The following is a 25,241-nucleotide window of genomic DNA, read 5'->3' as shown; positions in this document are numbered from 1 at the left end:
TGGCAATTTATGGCAGGGTATTACAGAGTATTGGCGGGGTATTGGCGGGGTACTACAGAGTAATAGCAGGGTACTGCACTGCAGAGTAATGGCAGGGTACTGCACTGCAGAGTAATGGCGGGGTACTGCACTGCAGAGTAATGGCAGGGTACTGCACTGCAGAGTAATGGCAGGGTACTGCACTGCAGAGTAATGGCAGGGTACTGCACTGCAGAGTAATGGCGGGGTACTGCAGAGTAATGGCGGGGTACTGCACTGCAGAGTAATGGCAGGGTACTGCACTGCAGAGTAATGGCGGGGTACTGCACTGCAGAGTAATGGCGGGGTACTGCAGAGTAATGGCGGGGTACTGCACTGCAGAGTAATGGCAGGGTACTGCACTGCAGAGTAATGGCGGGGTACTGCACTGCAGAGTAATGGCGGGGTACTGCAGAGTAATGGCGGGGTACTGCACTGCAGAGTAATGGCAGGGTACTGCACTGCAGAGTAATGGCAGGGTACTGCACTGCAGAGTAATGGCGGGGTACTGCACTGCAGAGTAATGGCGGGGTACTGCAGAGTAATGGCGGGGTACTGCACTGCAGAGTAATGGCAGGGTACTGCACTGCAGAGTAATGGCAGGGTACTGCACTGCAGAGTAATGGCGGGGTACTGCAGAGTAATGGCGGGGTACTGCAGAGTAATGGCAGGGTACTGCAGAGTAATGGCAGGGTACTGCACTGCAGAGTAATGGCGGGGTACTGCACTGCAGAGTAATGGCAGGGTACTGCACTGCAGAGTAATGGCGGGGTACTGCACTGCAGAGTAATGGCGGGGTACTGCACTGCAGAGTAATGGCGGGGTACTGCACTGCAGAGTAATGGCGGGGTACTACAGAGTAATGGCAGGGTACTGCACTGCAGAGTAATGGCAGGGTACTGCACTGCAGAGTAATGGCGGGGTACTGCACTGCAGAGTAATGGCGGGGTACTGCACTGCAGAGTAATGGCGGGGTACTGCAGAGTAATGGCGGGGTACTGCAGAGTAATGGCAGGGTACTGCAGAGTATGCACTGGTATTGCAGAGTATTGGCAGGGAATTGAGGGGTTAAATTCGGTGAGCAGCGATGTGGGCACTGCAGATGCAGCCCACATCGCTGCTGACACCGATCTCTTTCCCCTCCGCTGTACCGATCGGTACAGAAAGGGGAGGGAGGAACAGGCGTCATAACATGACGCCGGTTTGTTTCCAAGTGATCACTCCGTCATTTGACGGAGCAATCACGTGGTAAACGGCCGATATGAGCGGCCGTTTACCGTGATGCGCCGGGTCCTATGGACCCGGCGGTCACGGATGCTCTCGAGTGCGCACACCTCGGGGCACGCGAGAGCAGAATTCTGGGAGGCCGTTAATTAACGGCCTCTCTGAGTTAAACAACCGCCCTGAAGCCGTTAATCGGCAATGGGCAGTTGTTAAGTGGTTAAAGCTAGATCACTAGCTATATAGGTGAGGTGAATATAGTGGTGTATACTGCAGTCAGGGCACAGACAACAACCACTACACAGCAGCAAGATAGGAAATCAGCCAAAAACGATTGGTGTGTACTGTGTTGAAGGTACACAGAACACCCACTGCTTCAGATGCAAAGTAACACACTACAGGAGGCCGCCTTAAAGGCGGCCTTATATAGTGTGGGGCGTGCACTACACAGCCTGAGCTATGATTGGCCACAGGCAGGATGCCTGTGGCCAATCATGGCTCTCCTCGCTGCCGGCGCTGCGATTGGCCAAGCATGCGGGGTCACAGTGCATGCTTGGCCAATCATCGGGCAGCAATGCACTGCGCCAACGCAGTGCATTGTGGTCCGCGCGCGCGTCACTCGAATTTTGACGCGAACGGCCAAAACGTTCGGAATTCGCCGAACGGCCGAACGGCCAATGTTCGAGTCGAACGTACGTTCGACTCGAACACGAAGCTCATCCCTACTCCAGAGTCTCTCCCATGCTCTGGAACTCGCTACCACCTTCAGGCGATCCCTGAAAACTCATCTCTACAGGGAAGCCTATCACGTCTCCGACTAATCTCCTACCACTTCTATCAGCTCATTCCCCACAGATATAACCTTTTGAACCACCTGCCCCACCCTATTAGATTGTAAGCTCTTCTGAGCAGGGCCCTCTGGAATAATAATAATATTAATAACTAGAAAAGTCTACAATTTCTGGGGAAATTGTGTGAAGTGTTCTTGCCTCAACCTACTGGAGTGGGCGGTGTAACTGGGTGGAGTGGCTTGAGTAACTGTTGTGTGGGTAGAGTGGCTGGAGTAACTGTGAAAAGTGTTTAAAAAGCTTAACATTTTAAAAAGTATAAATAGTAGTAAAAAAGTTGAAGAAGTCCCATCATTAGCTGAAAAAGCTGAACATTTTTTTTCAAAAAATTTTTGTTTTTTAAAAAAAATATTTTTTTATCAATTTTTATTTCAACATTTTTTTTCCCCAAAAATTTTTTTTTTCATGCGGTGGTCATAATATTTTGGCTGATCATGTTGTGGTCATAATGTTTTGGCTGATCATGTGGTGGTCATGTTTTGGCTGATCATGAGGTGGACATAATGTTTTGGCTGATCACGGGGGGTCATAATGTTTTTGCTGATCATTGGGGGTTCATAATGTTTTGGCTGATCATGGGGTGGACATAATGTTTTGGCTGATCATGTTGTGGTTAAAATGTTTTGGCTGATCATGGGGTGGTCATAATGTTTTGGCTGATCATTTTGTGGTCATAATGTTTTGGCTGATCATGTTGTGGTCATGATGTTTTGGCTGATCATGGGGTGGACATAATGTTTTGGCTGATCATGGGGGGGTCATAATGTTTTGGCTGATCATGGGGTGGACATAATGTTTTGGCTGATCATGGGGGGTCATAATGTTTTGGCTGATCATGTGGTGGTCATAATGTTTTGGCTGATCATGGGGTGGTAATAATGTATTGGCTGATCATGTTGTGGTCATAATGTTTTGGCTGATCATGTTGTGGTCATAATGTTTTGGCTGATCATGTTGTGGTCATAATGTTTTGGCTTATCATGGGGTGGTCGTAATGTTTTGGCTGATCATGGGGTGGTCGTAATGTTTTGGCTGATCTTGGGGTGGTCGTAATGTTTTGGCTGATCATGGGGTGGTCATAATGTTTTGGCTGATCATGGGGTGGTCATAATGTTTCGGCTGATCATGTTGTGGTCATAATTTTTTGGCTGATCATGGGTTTGTCATAATGTTTTGGCTGATTATGGGGTGGACATAATGTTTTGGCTGATTATGGGGTGGACATAATGTTTTGGCTGATCATGGGGTGGACATAATGTTTTGGCTGATCATGGGGTGGACATAATGTTTTGGCTGATCATGGGGTGGACATAATGTTTTGGCTGATCATGGGGTGGTCATAAAGTTTTGGCTGATCATGGGGTGGTCATAATGATTTGGCTGATCATGGGTTTGTCATAACATTTTGGCTGATCATGGGGTGGACATAATGTTTTGGCTGATCATGGGGGGTCATAATGTTTTGGCTGATCATGTGGTGGTCATAATGTTTTGGCTGTTTTGGCTGATCATGCGGGGTCATAATGTTTTGGCCCTTTTTGCTGACAAGGCTTTGCACCACATATGAATTACACGGGTTCTGAGGCTAATTAAATGCAGATAAGGCAACAAGTGAGTTTAATTACCACCTTAATCAGCCACAGAATCAGTGTAATTAATATGTGTTTGGATTTAAAGGGAGGAGATGGCAACTCAAAGGCCAACATGAACTACTACCTTGTAGAGGTAGTCCTAGGCAGCCAATCAGTGGTAGTTTGGGTCAGGATATGGCCATTGTTCATGTTGAACTGTAATGCCCAAGACTTCTCAGTAAAGTTGCGTCAAGTGTTCTAAGCCTGCTCTGAAGTCATTGAAAGGGGTGCATCATGCATGTTGGTCTCCAGGCCTATTGAAAAGAACTTGGGTGAGTAAGGCACATGTGGGGTATGTTGCAAATCTACAGGAAAAGGTCTACCTACTGGGCAAGTCAAGCAGTTGCTTGACTGCAGCCAGTGGTGAGGCATGGTGCCTGGTATAGGTGAGGGGTCCTCCGGTAGCCAGGGGGTGTAGATGTACTGGCTCCCTCCCCAGCGGTCAGCTTCCAGTAACTAGCGGAACGGAACCCAGGTTCCAGAGATCCATGGGCTGGCCCCACCTGGTACGAGAGCAAAGACGTTAACAAATGCAGGACATGAGACCCCACGCTACATGCACCCTGCTGCTCCTCTTCCTGTGGTGCAAAGCCTTGTCAGCAAAAAGGGTTAAAGTCAGGCCAGGGGAAGCCAGAAAGGAGCCTTTCAAGCCAGTCTGAGTGTGTGTGTGTGTGTGTGTGTGTGTGTGAGAGAGAAGGTGCAGGCAGGAAGAGGTTAAAGAGAGAGCAAAGCAGCAGGAGGCGGGGGAGGGGGGGTTGAGGAGAGCGAGAGAGGAGAGACAGCAAAGTGGGGTGTGCTGCGTTGCTTGTGAAAAGGCACAGCTGATTGTAGTAAAGTCAAGGAAAGGCAACTCCCTTCTCATTGGCCTGCCTCTCCATAGGCTATCTCCTCTTCAGTCTATCATGAATGCTGCTGCCAGACTTATCCACCTTACCAGTGGCGTAGAGTGGGGGGTGCAGTAGGGGGTGCCGTGGCCCCGGACGCGAGATTAAGGGGGGCGCCAGTATGTGTCACTGGCTGCCTCCACCTAATTTTAAATTCATGTGTCCCCTGCGCTCCGGCCGCCATGTTCAGTGTCCAGTGCCCTGTGATTGGGCGTATGGTGGTCATGTGAGGCATAGGGCTGGCCTGTCTGCGATCCCTCCTGAAGTTCCGCCTCCGAACATGACCCCCCATACACCCAATCACAGTGCCCTGCGCTGGACACTGAACATGGCAATTAGAGCGCGGGGAAGAGAAGCAATGGGAGCCGCTGCTGTCTTCTCCCATCCTCTGGAATGATGCAGGCCAGCCAGAATCAGACAAGAAGGTGAGTGAGAGTGAGACTCCCTCGTGAGAGTCGTGTTACTGGCTGGGGGGGTGGGCAGGGGGAGAGAGAGAGAAAGTAGTGTAGCTATGTAGTATGGTGGTCGGTCAGTGTAGTGTGGTATGGTGGTCAGTTTAGTGGACAGTGTAGTGTAGTATGGTGGTCAGTGTAGTGTAGTATGGTGGTCAGAGTAGTGGACAGTATAGTGTAGTTGACAGTATAGTTCTCAGTGTAATGTAGTGGTCAGTATAGTGTAGTGGTCAGTATAGTGTAGTGGACAGTGTAGTTTACAGTGTATTTCTCAGTGTAGTAGTCAGTATAGTGGTCAGTGTAGTGGACAGTATAGTTGTCAGTGTAGTAGACAGTATAGTGGTCAGTATAGTGTAGTGGACAGTGTAGTTGTCAGTATAATGTAGTGAACAGTATAGCGGTCAGTATACTGGACAGTATAGTATAGTGGTCAGTGTCGTTCTCAGTGTAGTGGACAATATAGAATAGTGGTCAGTGTAGTTCTCAGTGTAGTGGACAGTATAGTATAGTGGTTAGTGTAGTTTGGTGGACAGTATAGTATAGTATAGTGGTTAGTGCAGTGGACAGTATAGTGGTCAGTGTAGTGTAGTGGACAGTATAGTATAGTGGTTAGTGTAGTGGACAGTATAGTATAGTGGTCAGTGTAGTGTAGTGATCAGTATAGTATAGTGGTTAGTGTAGTGGACAGTATAGTATAGTGGTCAGTGTAGCGTAGCGGACAGTATAGTATAGTGGTTAGTGTAGTGTAGTGGACAGTATAGTATAGTGGTTACTGTAGTGGACAGTATAGAATAGTGGTCAGTGTAGTGTAGTGTACAGTATAGTGGGTAGTGTAGTGGACAGTATAGTATAGTGGTCAGTGTAGTGGACAGTATAGTATAGTGATCAGTGTAGTGTAGTGGACAGTATAGTATAGTGGTCAGTGTAGTTCTCAGTGTAGTGGTCAGTATAGGAATCAGGTAGGTCAGTACTATTGTATTTGAAGGTACTCGGAGAGTGCTAAAAGTCCGCAGGTTAGGGGGCGCAAATTATTTGTCTTGCCCCGGATGCTGACAACCCACGCTACGCTACTGGTTTCGGATAGATTTGTTATGTCACTTATTTTGTTTCATTGATTCGTTTCAGATCTCATTTGGTTTTGTTTAATTTTGTTAAATTTAGTTTAGTTTATAAATTTTCTAACGAATTAAAAATTTACAGAATGATTCGAATTTGGATCGGTCTAAAAATGATCAACCACTTTGAATACCTGGTTGTTAAAGAGGAAGTAAACCCTTCCAAACAACTTGGACCTATAGGTAAGCCTAGATTAAGGCTTACCTGTAGGTCCAAGCAATATCTCCTAAACCTATATGGTTTAGGAGATATTTGCCCGAAAATGGGCACCGCTGTCTACGGCGCATGCGCCGTAGACAGCGGCGCGCAGGCGCAATAAATGCGGCAAATCCAAGAATGGATTTGCCTAATTTGTCGACTCCCGTGCGCATGCGCGGGAGTGACGTCATCGCGGCTTCGCCGTATGGCAGCGGCGGAGCTGCGAGACGCGACTCCCGTGCGCATGCGCGGGAGTGACGTCATCGCGGCTGCGCCGCTGTGATTCGTCGGAGCTGCGAGACGCCACCAGCAACATGGATGCGGCGGACTACAGGGGACAGCGGCGACTTCGCTGGCTCCTGTGTCAGGTAAGTGACACATAATGAGCTACTATGCGATGCATAGTAGTCCATTATGCTTTACCTTTGCAGGGAAAAAAAGAGGAAGTAAACCCATCAGGGTTTACTTCCTCTTTAAGGAGCGGGCCAGGAAGCCGGCCGCCATGTGTCCTTAACAAACCAATGACTCATCATCTGTCAGCAGGCTTCCCTGCTGAGAGCTGAAATGTAAACAAAAGAATGGTAGCAAAAGAGAAATCAGAAAAAAATAGCATTGGGTCCCCCCCATCCATACCAGGCCCTTTGGGTCTGGTATGGATTCTAAGGGGAACCCCACACCAAAATGTTTTTTTAAAAACGGTGTGGGATCCCCTGCAAAATCCATACCAGACCCAAGCATGCAGCCTGGCAGGTCAGGAAAGGGGATGAGCAAGCCCCCCTCTGAACCATACCAGGCCACATGCCCTTAACATGGGTAGGTGCTTTGGGCAGGGGAGGCTCTACCCCCCCCCCACCCCAAAACCCTTGTCCCCGTGTTGATGAAGACAAGAGCTCTTCCCCACAAACCTCAGCAATGGTTGTGGAGGAGGCTTATCGGAATCTGTAAGTCCCCTTTAACAAGGGGTTCCCCCAGATCCCTGTCCCCCTCCTATGTGAATGAGTATGGGGTACATAGTACCCCTATCCATTTACCAAAAAAGTGTAAAATGTGAAACCCCTCCTGCCTTGTCAAAAGCTGCCCACCGACTGCCTGCGCCTCTGTCTGACATTTCTTAAATAGGTATGGGCGGAGTCACCCGAGGATGTCAGCGGCTGTCCCCGCCACTTCTTTTTTTGGGTCCAGCGGTGCAATAATTATTTGTCCATTATGAATTTGAATTGTTCCTGAAAGTTTAGAATACGTTAGAAAACGTGTAAATGAAACAAATTTCAATTAAATTCATTACCCTTATATTAGGAGATTTGGATACATCCGGATCTTCAAATAACTAAAAATTTGTCCGAATTTTCATTCATCCCAAAACGAATTGCAAATATCTAATTTGAGCAGAAATCTGGAAAGGTCCTGTAAACTTTTGGCCCAGTTTAGCAGATGGAACATGAACCTTCTATTAATTTTTGTTAGATGATCAAACTTTGTCACTCACAAATGTAGGAAGTGACCTGCAATGTCTGTCAGCAGCCTCCTTGTAACAGTCCTGAGTAGGGATGAGCTTCGAGTTCGAGTCGAACATGAGTTGTTCGCCTGTTCAGCGAACAGTGAACAATTTGGGCTGTTCGCGGCAAATTCGAAAAGCCGGAACACCCTATACAAGTCTATGGGAGAAATCTAAAGTGCTCATTTTAAAGGGTAATATGCAAGTTACTGTCCTAAAAAGTGTTTGGGGACCTGGGTCCTGCCCCAGGGGACATGGATCAATGCAAAAAAAAGTTTTAAAAACTGCCATTTTTTCAGGAGCAGTGATTTTAATAATGATTAAAGTGAAACAATAAAAGTGTAATATTCCTTTAAATTTCGTACCTGGGAGGTGTCTATAGTATGCCTGTGAAGGGGCGCATGTTTCCCGTGCTTAGAACTGTCCCTGCACAAAGTGTCATTTTGCAAGGAAAAAAAGTCTTTTAAAATCACTTTGAATTGTCGGCAATTAATTCATTGATAAAAAATTTTTTTTTTTAAAAGCGTGGGGTTCCCCTAAATTCAATTACCAGGCCCTTCAGGTCTGGTATGGATATTAAGGGGAACCCGCATCAAATAAAAAAAAATTGACGAGGGGGTCCCCCTAAAAATCCATACCAGACCCTTTATCCGAGCACGCAACCTGGCAGGCCGCAGGAAAAGAGGGGGGGATGAGAGAGCGCCCCCCCTCCTGAACCGTACCAGGTCACATGCCCTCAACATTGGGAGGATGCTTTGGCGGTCTGTGACCCCTCAAAGCACCATGTCCCCATGTTGATGGGGACAAGGGCCTCATCCCCACAACCCTGGCCGGTGGTTGTGGGGGTCTGCGGGCGGGGGGCTTATCAGAATCTGGAAGCCCCCTTTAACAAGGGGACCCCCAGATCCCGGCCCCCCGCCTGTTTGAAATGGTAACCTACCATTTCACAAAGTAAGTGTAAAAAATGGTTGAATAAGACAAACACACTTTTGAAAAATTCCTTTATTAAAAATAAAAAAAATAAAAAAAAGATTCCAGCGGTGCTAATCCACTCTTGCTATCCAGCGACAGATGATCATATCTCCGGGGTTCAGCGATGGCTGATCTGATCCAGCGACGGGTGATTTTCAGTCCAGCGCAGCCCATGCATATGTCTTCTGTCTTCACTGAGGAGACACTGCGGGGATCCCAGCGCTGACGTTTCTTATATTAGGAGGGCGGGGCAACCCATCACCTGACCCCGCCCCCTCTGACGCTGGTGAGGGAAGCCAAGGGTTCCCTAATGACGTATGGGTGACGCCGCCCCCGTCTGATGTAACGGAAACCTGCGTACGTCATTAGGGAACCCCTGGCTTCCCTCCCCAGCGCCAGAGGTGGCGGGGTCAAGTGACGGGTGGCCCCGCCCTCCTAATATAAGAAACATCAGCGCTGGGATCCCCGCAGTGGAGACAGAAGACGGATGCATGGGGGGGGGATTGCTGTGTAAATGACAATGGTCCCAAAAATGTCTCAAAAATGTCCGATGTGTCCGCCATAATGGCGCAGTCACAATAAAAATCGCTGATCGCCGCCATTACTAGTAAAAAAAAATATTAATAAAAATGCCATAAAACTATCCCCTATTTTGTAAACGCTATAACTTTTGCGCAAACCAATCAATAATCGCTTATTGCGATTTTTTTTTTACCAAAAATATGTAGAAGAATATGTATCAGCCTAAACTGAGGGGAAAAAAACATTTTTTAGATATTTTTGGGGGATATTTATTATAACAAAAAGTAAAAAAGAATGCGTTTTTTTCAAAATTGTCGCTCTATTTTTGTTTATAGCAAAAAATAAAAACCGCAGGGGTGATCAAATAACACCAAAAGAAAGCTCTATTTGTGGGAAAAAAAGGACGCCAATTTTGTTTGGGAGCCACGTCGCTTGACCACGCAATTGTCAGTTAAAGCGGCGCAGTGCTGAATCGCAAAAAGTGGTCTGGTCTTTGACCAGCAAAATGGTCCGGGGCTGAAGTGGTTAACCACTTGCCTACTGGGCACTTTCACCCTCTTCCTGCCCAGGTCAATTTTCAGCTTTCCGCGCTCTCATGACAATTTGTGTCCTTTTTTCACACAAATAAAATAAGACTGAAAATTTTGTAAAAAACACATTTTTCTTTGTTTCTGTTATAAAATTTTGCAAATTGGTAATTTTTCTTCATACATTTTGCCCAAAATGTATACTGCTACATATCTTTGGTAACAATAACCCAAATCAGTATATATTATTTAGTCTTTGTGAAAGTTATAGAGTCTACAAGCTATGGTGCCAATCATTGAAAATTTATGTACTGACAGCCTATATCATTTCTTGACCCCTTTTTGGAAAGTAGACATTCCAAGATAGTAAGATACATTGTGAGTTTTTTGAAGTTGTAACTTTTTCCCACAATTCTTTGCAAACTTAAGATTTGTTTATTTTTTTACAAAATTAACAGGTTATTTCTCTCACATGGCATATGCATACTTGCAACTACCCCCCAAAACACATTTTTCTACTCCTCCTGAGTATGGCAATACCACATGTGTAAGCCCTTGTAGACACGGTTGGCTATTCCGACGGAAAATGTCCGATCGGACCGTGTTGTCAGATAATCCAAGCGTGTGTGGGCTCCATCGGACTGTTTCCGTTGGAGCTTGGCTATAAAATTTTCCGACAACATGATCCGATCAGACTTTGTCCGATTGTTTGTAGAGAATTCTGATCAGACAAAGTGCCACGCATGCTCAGATCAAATTCCTAGACCAAAGCTATTGGCTACTAGCCTGAACGTAGTCCAGTCATAACGAAATAACGTCATCATGTTACAAATGATCAGATTTTCTGACAACTTTGTCCGACTGTGTGTATGCAACACCAGTTTCGGACAAAATCCGTCGGACAAAATCCAATGGATTTTGTTGTCGGAATGTCCGACCATGTGTACAAGGGCTACATACAGAGGCTCAACATGCAGGGAGTACCGTCAGGTGTTCTAGGTACATAAATTACACATCCAGGACACCAGCACAACACCCACAAAACAACCCAATTTTTGGAAAGCAAACACCCCAAATGTATTTTCAATGAGGCCTAAAGTGTATTTTAAATATGTAATTTTTTAGCACAAGCTTTTGAAAAATGTGGAAAGAAAATGTAAACACATTTTTTTTTTACACAAAGTTGTCCTTTTATAAAATATTCTTAACACATAGCATGTACATAGCAAATATCACACCCCAAAATACATTCTGCTACTCCTACTGAGTATGGCAATACTATATGTGTGAGACTTTTACACAGCCTGGTCACAAAGGCCCAAAATTCAAGTAGGAGTTCTAGGAGCATAAAGTACACATCTAATGTCATGACGACCTATCGCACTTTTGAAGGCCCTGGAGCACCAAGACAATGGAAATGCCCACAAAACAACCTCATTTTTGAAAAGCAAACACCCCAATGTATTTTCAATGAGGCATAATGAGTCTTTTAAACATGTCATTTTTTCACAAATTTTTGGAAAATGTGGAAAGAAAATGAAAATGCATTTTTTTTTTTTTTTACACAAAGTTGTCCATTTATACAATATTTCTAATACATAGCGTGTACATAGCAAAAATTGTACCCCAAAATACATTCTGCTACTCCTCCTGAGTATGGCGATACCATGTTTGAGACTTTTACACAGCCTGGCCAGATACAGAGGCCCAAAATTCAAGTAGCACATTCAGGTGTTCTAGGAGCATAAATTACACATCTAATTTCCTGACAACCTATCATTTTTGAAGGCCCTTCATATTTATAACACATAGCATGTACATACCAAGAATTATACTCCAAAATAAATTCTATGCGGGAAAAGGGTAGAAAAAAATATATATTGCCTGTGGTTTTAGTAGTGCAGTTGTCCACAGAGGAGAGCATTGGTCTAGGCAGCAGGCATGGATGTGCTTAGCAACAACAAATCTATCCAGGCAGCAGGCAGGAACATTGTCTATAGTTATTACAGGGATTTTGTCAGCAAAGGCAAAGCATTTGTCCAAGGGAATTGTCCAGGCAGAGACATGGACAGAAAATGCAATATGGTATACAGAAAGGTGCAAAACCCAAAACAGTGAACTGGGTAAGTATAGTTCAGACTAAGGGAACTTAATCCGATATGTCCTATAAACAAAATAGTCCACGTGAACACATATATGCAAATATAGATATTCCAAATGATGCCAAACGCGGATTAAATCTGAATACGGCACTGAAAGAGATAAGGGCTGGAACCAGTTGTCTGAAGTCACATCTACACCGATCATTCAAAAATAGAAAGATGGGTAATCTTACCGATGTAGTTGGACACACATGTCGTACGACAGTGGGTCATAAAGGCTTAGAATCTCAATCTGTTGCTGTATGTGGACGATGATTGAATAGATCCTGGTGGGGGGTCCTTAATTCTCCGTCTTAGGGCTCCAAAGGAGCAAACATTCAAAGGATGGATGTGTCCAGGACAGGTTCTCTTTTTTTCTCCTCCAATACTCAAGATAGAAAATATGAGGAAAAAGAACACAAAGGGGCTCCAAATGGTGCAGGTCAAAAAAAACAAACAATAGGTTTATTGCAATATGTCATAAATCGTAAATGACACAAATTTTTTTAAAAGTGATCACAAAAATAAAGAATGTCACAAAAAGCAATGTGGGGTACAGGAAAGCTGGCCCGATGCGTTTCGACACTAAGGGTCTTCGACAGGGGCTTGTTGTATCCCTTCACATTGCTACTCAATAAATAAACTACTAAAACTATGGTCCGCCCATAATGAGGGGGCGGGACAGGAAATAAGTAAAGTAATTTGCTCTCCATGCCTCGATTTGACTTGGGCTATGGAACACATAATAATCCCATATGTCATATTAATATTTACAAGATATCCTAGATAAATTCATAACTTAGACCATCTGATCAAACTGTGATTAGCCCAAGAATATAAATAATGCAAATATTAATAATTAATTATTATACAGCGATTCCTACTGCACTCTTATTGGGCATCATCCATGGAGTGTGTGGCCTTACAGGATAGTGGTGAGACCCATTGCTTTGTATATGCTCAAAGTAGTCACTACACTGGGCTTTTGTTATTGGAAATGTGCGGTGCTTGTCCATGCTCCTTACACCAGGAGCCAGACATCACAGCAGTACAACTTCTGGAATCACTCATACAGCGTCATCTCCTCACCAGTGGGGTCGCTGTTAGTACAAGCGCCCAACGCTGGGTGGGTTATGTAACGCTTGTGACGTGCGTTGTGTAGTTCCTGACGCTGCGGTCTACAGTGGCGGGTCTCCACTTCCTCAAAAGCAAGATCACATGGTCTCCTGATGTCAACGGGTCATGTGATCATAACAGCGCCCGTCATACGAACCCGCACCACTACTCGCGGAGGGGGCGTCTCCACGGCTGTGCTGAGTATCCGTGTCCCCTGTAGTGTCATATTTTGCTCCCCATCATAGAATGCTCCGGAAGTGACGTTGCGGCCAGAAATTTAGCACTGCGCATACGCGATGCGTTCCAAACACTTGCGCCATGCGTTCCAAATGATTTGCGACAATGCAGACCAGTGAAACCATCAGATAATATCAGAGAAGTGAGGGGAGGTAATCCCCTTCCTGAGCCACAGTTACCTGCTCTCTCTCCGCCGCTCTCTGCTCTGTCTAAAGTTAATGTCACGATTACCTCCCCTCACTCCCGTGACATTATCTGACGGTTTCACTGAACTACATTGTCGGAAATCCTCTGGAACGCATGGTGCAAGCATTTGGAATGCATCGCGCATGTGCAGTGTAAAATTTCTGGCCGCAACGTCACTTCCGGAGCATTCTATGATGGGGAGCAAAATACGACACTACACCCCATCCCCAAAAAAGAGGTGGCCACAAATGGAGTCACCGCACAAACATAAATGGAACACGGAACACAGTCAAAAACCGGCCATTATAGACTAGTCAGACAAATGACTTAATACATAATAAAAAACAAAGGTCTTATGTGCTGCAAATTCCAAAATGTGTATTACAACAGATGTACAGCAATCACCAAGACAGGGTGAAACCATCCCATGATCGGGGGGACCGCACATCTGTTCAAATGAACAAATTGTATCATACAATGTGAAACTCAAAATCAAAAAAGCAAAAAAAATAAAAATTGTATCGAATAAAATGAAATAAACAATGTAAAAAAATGGGCAATATAAAAAAAGGTGTCATACAGGCTGGGGGGAGCTGTACACAAAATATTTATTTGAATCGCAAACATCAAAAAGAATAAGAAGAAATAGGCAATATAAAAAGGGTAAGAAAAAAAGGGAGAACTGCGCTTAACCTCCAAATCCCAGAGTGAACAGTGTCCAAATAATTAATCCAACACCAGTGAAAGATCTTCGTAAAGAGAAGCTTGATTAAAGCACACTATCCCTTCCTTCTCCGGAAACAATGTGCGTTTTCCCATCACCAGATATATAGATTGGCTCCTTACCAGCTAGAGGCGACCCCCCGTTACAGAGGGTCACAACAGGCAAGACAAGTTTAGATGGACATCCAGGTTGCTGCACCCTTCGGTCGGTCCCAGATCATCCACAGGATAAAGTTATAGTGGTCACTATCGTCACTCCATGTTACACTCCCCACTCAGCGTAGTATCATATAGAGAAAACACAGGCTCCATATAGTGTAAAACCGATAACTTTTAATTTAAAATCAAAAAATATGCACTTACATGTAAAAAGTGACAACAGGCTCGATAAGGGGCGTGCGCCGGCCGGACACACGCCAAAAAACCAACCCATCCTTCCTGGTGTATGTCAAGCGAACACGACTGGGGTGACGTTCGTACGTCGCACCGCCCTACGCGTTTCGTAATAACTTACGTCGTCCAGGGACACGTAAGTGAAGGACGGGTTGGTTTTTTTGCCGTGTGTCCGGCCGGCACACGCCCCTTATTGAGCCTGTTGTCACTTTTTACATGTAAGTGCATATTTTTTGATTTTAAATTAAAAGTTATCGGTTTTACACTATATGGAGCCTGTGTTTCCTCTATATGATACTACGCTGAGTGGGGAGTGTAACATGGAGTGACGATAGTGACCGCTATAACTTTATCCTGTGGATGATCTGGGACCGACCGAAGGGTGCAGCAACCTGGATGTCCATCTAAACTTGTCTTGCCTGTTGTGACCCTCTGTAACGGGGGGTCGCCTCTAGCTGGTAAGGAGCCAATCAATATATCTGGTGATGGGAAAACGCACATTGTTTCCGGAAGGGATAGTGTGCTTTAATCAAGCTTCTCTTTACGAAGATCTTTCACTGGTGTTGGATTAATTATTTGGACATTTCACTTTAACAATAGGATATATGATCACATGGATGCTATTTAGTGTCAGTATTGTTTAAATCATTGGTGTTTAAAGTATTGCTCTATTATTATGTATTTGCAATATTAGGTACATAATTTGTTTTTTGGGACCAACCTTTATTTATTTTTAGTTTTCTTTTATGTCCTTTGATTATTGGCTTTTTTATTGTCTTTCACTATATAGTGTTTTTTTCTTTCTTTTTTGTCACATTAATATTATGTTATTGTATTTCACTTGAGGGGAGTAGTGTTGTACACTGATGCACATGCATATATATGTGCCATACTAGGAGGTGATTTCATAGGCATTACTTTTAGGTTTTGTACTTTTGTTCTTATACATACACACATCCTGTTCACTCTGGGATTTGGAGGTTAAGCGCAGTTCTCCCTTTTTTTCTTATGTTCATTGGTGTATTTTTGGTATACATTAGAATTGCAGCTTCCGACCATTTTTCATTTTTGAACATCCCGTAGCGCAGTTTTTCCCTCCTTTTTTTCTGCTTAATATAAAAAGGGTGTACAGTATCAAAATATAAAAGTACACCAATTACTTATTTAAATCAAATACGTCAAAAAAATAACGTCAATCAATATATGTACGTAAAATATGAATCCATAAAGTGAACGTACTTAAAATCAAATATCAGTGCTGTGTAGCTAAAAAATGACTGAATGAAGAATGAAAATCAGATGGTTGAAAAAAGGGGATCTATGCCTGATTGATAAAACAGTTAAAGAGGAGGGCCGGTTTTGAAAAAAATTTTTTAAAAGTCAGCAGATGCAAACACTGTAGCTGCTGACTTTTAATAAGCACACTTACCTGTCCAGGGCGCCCGCGATGTCGGCCGCCCGAGGCTGACCCGTCCCTCGGTCTCGGGTCCCGGCGCCGCCATTTTGGGTAAGGGAACAAGGCAGTGGAGCCTTGCTGCTTCACTGCCCGTTTCCTACTGCGCATGCGGGAGTCGGGCAGCGCTTTGAGAATGGGACACACTGTGTTCTGGGACACACAGTTCCCAGAACACAGCGCGACCCATTACCCAGAAGACGATGCATGGAGGGGAGAAGAAAGAAGATCTCCGCGAAGGAGTAAGAGGCAGATTAGGATGATGTGCCTAGCAACAGGCATTTCTGGTAAGTAAAAAAAAAAGTGTTTTTCATTTTTTTTTATGATTTTTTTCTAATTTTTAATGTATTTTCTTTTTTCAGGGTGGCCCTCCACTTTAATATCCCAATTCGTATTCATACCATGGGGCGAATAGCACTTGAGTTCATGGATCCAGAAAGTTTCAAGACGTGATACGCCCCGTAGGCATGTTTCCCCCCTCCAAATGGGTACAAATCTCCCAATTATCTGGAAATGGGTACCAGCTGGATCTTTCCCGTGATGTTCCAGATAATGGCGAGGTACAGTATGTTTATCACATCCTTTTTTGATTTTAGCCAAATGCTCATTGACCCTAATAGAGAATTTCCTAATAGTACGGCCCACGTACTGTTTTTTACATGGGCACGTAATAAGGTATACTATATACTTGGTGACACAGGTAGTAAAATGTTTCATAGAGTATACCTGCATAGTTACCATAGATGTAAAGATGTACATTTTTCGACTTATCGCCTTGTATAGAGCGTGCTCCCCTGAAAATTACTCCTGCGCGTTCTGGAATAGATGTCCCCAAAATTTTGTCGCTACGGAGTACTTTCCAATGTTTATTAAGAATTTTCTTAATTTCTTTATGTTGGGTGGAAAAAGTTGTAAAAAAGGACCATTTAAATTTGTCATCCCTGGTGGTTTTGGATTTTGTCTCAAGAAGAGAAGCTCTGTTAATCAAAGCCACGGCATTGATATCTGCAAACCTGGGCACAGGGGTAGAGGATTCTCCCACCCAAATCTCTTTGAACCCTCCGGACTCTAGACCTTAATCCGGAAATTACAAAACCCGGAGAAAACCGAGAAATGTGTTTTCTCCATCCGGAAAAACAATTCTGGAGCCCCTCACATATGTAAGACCACTGTGTACTACAGTAGCAGAGCAACAGATCAGTCCAAGTGGTAGGCAGAAGCATAGTATATAAAACAGGCCATGGTCAATTCACGTGGAAGCAGTCCAAGCGGTAGGCAGAAGCATAGTCGATAAAACAGGCCAGGGTCAGTTCACATGAAAGGCAGAAATATGGTGTTATGGATCCCGTACTCAAGAGGAGTATGTCTGACGTATAAGCTTCCCTTGCCCGGTACCAGCGTGATCCAAGATTCCTTAGATCACCCATTCACTTGTCAAGACATAGTCTAGGGTGGCGCAAAAATATCAACTGTTTATTGAAACACAGGTACAAAGATATATACACTCAGGGGACAATCCCCACTTCTTTGCATAATGACACAGGGCAGTGTAAACTGTACATTTAGTAACATGAGACATAGGCACATTCAAACTTTTCAACATCAGTAGACAGACTTATCGGCAGGCAGGGCTGTTGGAGAAATCCTCCCTCCCCTCTAGCAACTAATAGCTGACAATAATTCCATTAACCTGTAAACTAATCCACATAAACATATACATCCCATAATAGTTTGCTCCCAAGGCAGACAGAAACAATAGAATAATGGGATACAGACACTTAACAATAGACACTTAACAAACCCCACCTCAAAATAGATGACAATTGTCTATGAGACACTCCTACAATATTCTAGCAACCTGAAAGGTGGAATTATTTATCTTCATATATTTCTTGAGGGATATTGTTCATAAATATTACTGTCCTAAGTGAAAGAGCCCCGTCATTCTTTCAACACAAACCACACATATAAAAGCCAGGATAACAGGGGTAACATGAAATGCTGGGTCTGGTGTGGTCATACTGTGAGTCGGGTTAGGGCAGACCTGACAGGGGTTCTCGGTCACCCTGTGCCCCTAATAGACACAGGGTAACTCACACATAAGAGGGGCCCAGGGAGCTGAACAAGGAGTTTCCCAACCTCTCTAAGGTAAGCGGGGTTCCACGGGCCCCCCATCAAAAGTGACTACCATCACACATGGTGGATCAACAATTCAGACGGTAGGCAGAGGCATAGTCGAAAAACAGGCCTAAGTCAGTTCACGTGAAAGGCAGTGGCATGGTTATTTGAGGAAGTATGGAAAATGGTCAGCACGGATGATGAGAATGGGGAAATGGTCAAAAATAGTGGGCTAATATTTTAGGGATGTGTGAAAACATCAGAAGCATTTTGCAATGCATAGGACGGGTTGGGAGGAACATTAGGGGCAATGGTATCTCTTCAAACTCCTCCTTTGCTGCATACACGACAGCTTTTTTGACGTCTTGATGGTGGAATGCTGTCCGGGAAGTGGCGCTCATGAAGTCAGCTGACAGCATCAGAGTGAAGGTTTCCTAAGAGGGGGGTTTGCTGATAGATGAGGGACGTGACTATTTCTTTTATGGATTTTAGGAAAGGGTTGGGGCTTTCCATGGATTTGGTGTAGGTGATATATGCATTGTAAATGGCCAAATTACTAAGATAAATGGCAACTTTCTTATACCAGAAACGGGACCTCCTTGTTGCCAAATATCGCTGAAGCATGTGGTCATTTAAATCCATCCCCCATGTAAAGATTATAATTTTGGATGCATGTTGGTTTTTGAATGGGGCCACGTCTTCTGTGAATCTTGAATGTGGTGTCATTATGGATGGTGGACAGAATGTCCACCTCTTATCCTTCCGACTCAAGACCATCCCTTCTTTGTTTCTCAGAGTTGCCTTTTCCCCTTCACAGTTTTTTGTTCATTAAACTTGTGGGAAGCCTTTCCTGTTCTTTCTGGAGGTTTTGCAGGCCAGGGTTTTTGCACTGTGTAGCTGTCTGAAAAGGGGCAGGCTGAAAAGAGCAGGCTGATATAAAAGTTATCCAAGTACAGTGGTGTGAAAAAGTGTTTGCCCCCTTCCTCATTTCCTGTTCCTTTGCATGTTTGTCACACTTAAGTGTTTCGGAACATCAAACCAATTTAAACAATAGTCAAGGACAACACAAGTAAACACAAAATGCAATTTGTAAATGAAGGTGTTTATTATTAAAGGTGAAAAAAAATACAAACCATCATGGCCCTGTGTGAAAAAGTGATTGCCCCCCTTGTTAAAACATACTATAACTGTGGTTGTTCACACCTGAGTTCAATTTCTCTAGCCATACCCAGGCCTGATTATTGCCACACCTGTTCACAATCAAGGCATCACTTAAATAGGAGCTGCTTGACACAGTAAGGTCCACCAGAAGATCCTTAAAAGCTACACATCATGCTGAGACCCAAAGAAATTCAGGAACAATTGAGAAAGAAAGTAATTGAGATCTATCAGTCTGGAAAGGGTTATAAAGCCATTTCCAAAGCTTTGGGAATCCAGCGAACCACAGTGAGAGCCATTATCCACAAATGGCGAAGACATGGAACAGTGGTGAACCTTCCCAGGAGTGGCTGGCCGCCCAAAATTACCCCAAGAGCGCAGCGACGACTCATCCAAGAGGTCACAAAAGACCCCACAACAACGTCCAAGGAACTGCAGGCCTCACTTGCCTCAGTTAAGGTCAGCGTTCATGCCTCCACCATCAGGAAAAGACTGGGCAAAAATGGCCTGCATGGCAGAGTTCCAAGGAGAAAACCACTGCTGAGCAAAAAGAACATCAAAGCTCGTCTCAATTTCTCCACAACACATCTTGATGATCCCCCAAGACTTTTGGGACAACATTCTGTGGACCGATGAGGCAAAAGTGGAACTCTTTGGAAGGTGTGTGTCCAAGTATATCTGGCGTAGAAGGAACACTGCATTTCATAAAAAGAACATTATACCAACAGTAAAATATGGTGGTGGTAGTGTGATGGTCTGGGGCTGTTTTGCTGCTTCAGGACCTGGAAGACTTGCTGTGATAAAAGGAACTATGAATTCTGCTGTCTACCAAGAGATCCTGAAGGAGAATGTCCGACCATCTGTTCGTGTACTCAAGCTGAAACGAACTTGGGTTCTGCAGCAGGACAATGATCCTAAACACACCAGCAAGTCCACCACCGAATGGCTGAAGAAAAACAAAATGAAGACTTTGGAGTGGCCTAGCCAAAGTCCTGACCTGAATCCTATTGAGATGTTGTGGTATGACCTTAAAAAGGCCGTTCATGCTCGAAAACCCTCTAATGTAACTGAATTAGGACAATTCTGCAAAGATGAGTGGGCCAAAATTCCTCCAGGAGGCTGTAAAAGCCTCATTGCATGTTATCGCAAACGCTTGGTTGCAGTTGTTGCTGCTAAGGGTGGCCCAACCAGTTATTAGGTTTAGGGGGCAATCACTTTTTCACACAGGGCCATGATGGTTTGGATTTTTTTTCACCTTTAATAATAAACACCTTCATTTACAAATTGCATTTTGTGTTTACTTGTGTTGTCCTTGACTATTGTTTAAATTGGTTTGATGTTCCGAAACACTTAAGTGTGACAAACATGCAAAAGAACAGGAAATGAGGAAGGGGGCAAACACTTTTTCACACCACTGTATATGTGATAACCTTTTTGCAGCAGTGGGTATGCCAGGTCCCATATGATTTTTCTGGTTGTGCCCATGTAAGTCGGGCACTCAGGGGGCTGGAGCTGGGAATCTCCTCCTTCATATATGCGGAACGCATACAAATATCTCATGGCTCTTTCACATAGCTTGTAAAAAGTGACTCCATATTTGGCCTTTTTGCTAGGAATATATTGTTTTATTACTAGCCGGCCAGTAAAATGTGTATCAGGGACTCATCCACACGTATATTCTGATCAGGGAAAATTTAGCAAATCATTAGGAAAACAAAATAAGTGAGCAGATTTTATATAATTTATCATAGTTTGGATGATCTCAGGGAGGGCACTGGGTGTTGTCGCTGAAGTGAAGTAAGTGCACAATTATCTTGTATCGGGACTTGGGCATAGAATAAATGGGCACGTGGTGAGCATGTCCTTCATTTTTTTTTTTGTAAGCCCCGTGTTATGGGTGAGGCCCATCAATAATTTGAATTCCTCAGTCAGATTTCTTTACTCATACGGATGGGCATATGATCATTGGGGGTGGTTAGAAATATACTGCAAATAGATTTGTCAGGTCCACAATATATTGAAGTAAAGTGTTGGGCAAGAAATAAAAACTAAAAAAAAAAATTTCAGAAAAATTTTCCATATTGGCCTGCACACCTGGATGTGCAGGGAAAGGGCGAATGCTTGCTGATCCCAAGTTGGAAGGTAGGTATGTAGTGGCCCAGACTCTTGGGGGATGTGACACTCCAGTGCTGGTACTTGGGGGATTTGAATCTCCTGTGCTGGTACTCTGGGGTGATACTGCAGCGCTGGTACTGAGCATTTCATCCTGGAGTCTATCACTGGTGGCTGCCTGGTTTTTAGAGCACCGTACTCTTTTAGGAGGGACTTTTTCTTCCTCCAATTCGATCACCGATCCACTACTTTCAACCTGTTCAAACTCTGAATCGGAATTGGAATCTGACTGTGAGAACTCCCCGCTGCTCTCATCAGTCATGCTGAGGGTCTAAAACACCTCCTAACTAGTGTAAACTTTTTTGGACATGGCTGGTACTGGACTGCTGATGGGGGCTGTGCACCGGGTACTCTGGTGGTGGGCTGTGTGATGGGTACTTTGGTGATGGGATGTGCAACAGGTACTCTGGGTCATGGGGAATGATGGTCACTGATGGGCGACAGATGGGTGACAGGTGACTGCTGATGTTCACTGATGGATGACAGGTTCGACGCTGACAGTCACTAATGGGCGACAGGTGCACCGTTGATGGTCACTGATGGGCGACAGGTGCACCACTGATGGTCACTGATGAGCGACAGGTGCACAGCTGACAGTCACTGATGGGTGACAGGTGCACCTTTGAGGGTCACTGATGGGTGACAGCTGCACTTTATGGGCACTGATGGATGACAGGTGCAATTTATGGGCACTGATGTGGTGACTGATGGGTGACAGGTGCACTGGGGGGCAACAGTAACACTGCTGGGCACTGATGAGGACCGTTACACTGCTGATGTGATGATGTGACAGGTTTTCCTTATTGTGTTCTTTGGTGCAGTACAGAACAGACACAGATTGGTAACTCCCTGATCCTGGCTCTTCTCTCCTCACACTGGAAATGATGGGTGTGTGAGGAGAGAAGAGCCCGTAACAGCCAGTTACCGGTCTGTGTTTACATTGTTTACATTTGTGATCAGCTGTGAATGGATCATGGTTGATCATTTGGTAAACAGCTGCGGTCATTGGCTGTTTACCACTGTCGGTGACAAGCTGTGCCCTGGGGACTCGCTGGCACTGACAATGGCACACTCTGTTCTCCCAATCGCGCACATGCATCGTTTGAATGGGCTGATGTCCTATGATGTTGGCTCAGAACGAGAGCTGTCATTGTACTATACGGTGGGCAGGAGGCAGTTAAAGATTTTTTAAACCATCAATGCCGCAGTTTGTTCAGCAAAAGATACCCCCTTAACTGGTATAAAATGAGCCATCTTAGTGAGATGGTCAATGACTGCAAAGACATTTCTTCGAGGGAGGTAAATCAACCACAAAGTCCATAGAAATTGACCCACGTGGTCTTGATAGAGCAGCCCCAAAGGAGAAGCTTGGGTGTCTTATTGCGGGCACAGATCAGGCACAAGGCTACATAGCTTATGACATCTCTCTTTTAACCAGGCCACCAGAAGGAACATATCAAATATTCTTCTGTCTTAGAAACCTCAAAATGCCCGGCAAGTTTAGAGTCATAAACTAACCTGAGGGCTTCAATCTGAGCAGATTCTGGTACATAGAGACGATGTGTTTGACTCCAAAAGCCCTTCTCGTATTGTCCTTGAATGATTGAGAAGTGGGTCATTCTCATTCCTCTCTTTGAGGAGACTCAAGAATGTCTTGGAACTCGTGGGCCCTTGGAAGTTCTCTTAAAGTGGGATGGTACATTCTGAATCACCTTCCCGGGGAGGCTCAGACAACAGGTTGAACTGGATGGACTTGTGTCTTTTTTCAACCTGACTAACTATGTAACTATGTAACATCCTTGATAGGGCATTGGCCTTACCAGTCTTTGATCTAGGTCGATAAGAGATAATAAAACTGAACCTGGAAAAGAATAGAGACCAATGTACTTTTCTAGAACACAATTTCTTGGCAGAACGGATGGATTCCAAAAACATTTTATGATCAGTGAGAACAGTTACAGGATGATTAGCCCTTCCAGCAGATGCCTTGATTCAGAAAAGGTTTACTTAAATCTTTATTCCAAATGTCATAATTCCTTTCAGGTGAAGACATTAAACGAGAGAAGTAAACACAAGCAAGAAGCTGAACTCTGCTTCCCTGAGAAAGGATAGGTCCCACGGCAGAGTCTGAAGAACTCGCTTCCACGATAAAAGGTAGTTCAGGATCAGGATGTACCAATACTGGTGCAGAAGTGAAAAGTATTTAGCTTACTAAAAGCAATCTATGCCTCAGATGACCACACAAAGGGCACCCCCTTTTTTGTCAGCTGTGTAATTGGTGCTATTACCTTAAAGACGTTTCTTATAAATTTTCTGAAAAAGTTGGCAAACCCAAAAAATCATTGTATCTCCTTAACATTTCAAGGGACAGGACATTTTACTACTGCTTTGATCCGTGCTCACTTCTTCTGGAGAAATAATATACCACAAGAACTGGATCTTGATTTGTTTAAAATCGATTCTTCCTTAATCTTTTGAAGACAGTGCAAACGTGCTTGTGATGCTCCTCCAGGTTATTGTAAAATATGAAAATATCAAAATAAGCAATTGCAAGCTGGTCCAACAGATCTCAAAAAGCATTGTTGATGAAGTTTTGAAAAGTTGCAGGTGCTTTGCAAAGGCCAAAAATAATAACCAAGGATGCATAGTTACATAGATAGTAAGGTTGAATAAAGACACCAGTCCATCCAGTTCAACCTGAGTGAGTGTCTACAATTGTCCCTATCCCTGTACATTGCACACTCACATCAGTCCCTACCTTCAAGGAGCCCACAATCCAAGGTCCCCATTCATATACTAGGGCCAATTTTGTCCAATTAACATACCTGCATGTCTTTGGAGTGTGGGAGGAAATCAGAGTACCCGGAGGAAACCCACAAAGGCACAGGGAGAACATGCAAACTCCAGGCAGGTAGTGTCGTGGTTGGAATTCGAACCAGCAACCCTTTTTACTGCTAGGCAAGAGTGCTAACCACTACACCCCTGTAGCTAGGTGAGAGTGCTAACCACTACACCACTGTGCCGCCCATGTGATGCGAATGCCCATATCTGGTTCTAAAGGCAGTTTTTCATTCATCTCCTTGATGACTGCAGACAAGGTTATATGACCCCATAAGTCTAATTTTGTAAAGATTTTGGCAGACTGGATCTTTCCAACATTTCAGAGATCATGGGGAATAGTTAACGTTTTTTAATAGTGATTTTATTCAAGTCACTGTAATCGATGCATGGACGCAATGTGTAGTCTTTCTTTTCAACAAAGAAAAGGTCTGCTTCTGCAGGAGATGTTGAGCGTCTCATAAAGCCCCTCTCTAATTCAGGTTCTGACAGATTGAATAGGTGGCCGAAGGGTATTTCTGCCCCTGGGAGCAGCTCAATGGGACAATCATATGGGCAATTAGGCGGTAATTGATCGGCATTCTTCTTATCACAGACATCCCAGAACTCATGGTATTGTGGAGGCAAGTTGTCATATGACTGGGTAGTTACCACATCAACTTGTAATTCCTTGATCAGTGGAGGACTTGTTTTACAAGGTTCTCTACAATGTTCCTCGCCATGGGAGTATGCAAAATGTATAGTATGGGCTCCCCAATTGATGGAGGGGTTGTGAATAGAAAATCAATGAATGCCCAGGATCACAGAAAACTTGGGTGAGGT

This window comes from Lithobates pipiens, unplaced genomic scaffold, assembly GCF_037356315.1.
Source record: "Lithobates pipiens isolate NorthernLeopardFrog02 unplaced genomic scaffold, aLitPip1_a1.2 Scaffold_3, whole genome shotgun sequence".
Classification (NCBI taxonomy): Eukaryota; Metazoa; Chordata; class Amphibia; order Anura; family Ranidae; genus Lithobates; species Lithobates pipiens.
Note: the sequence above shows the minus strand (reverse complement) of the source record.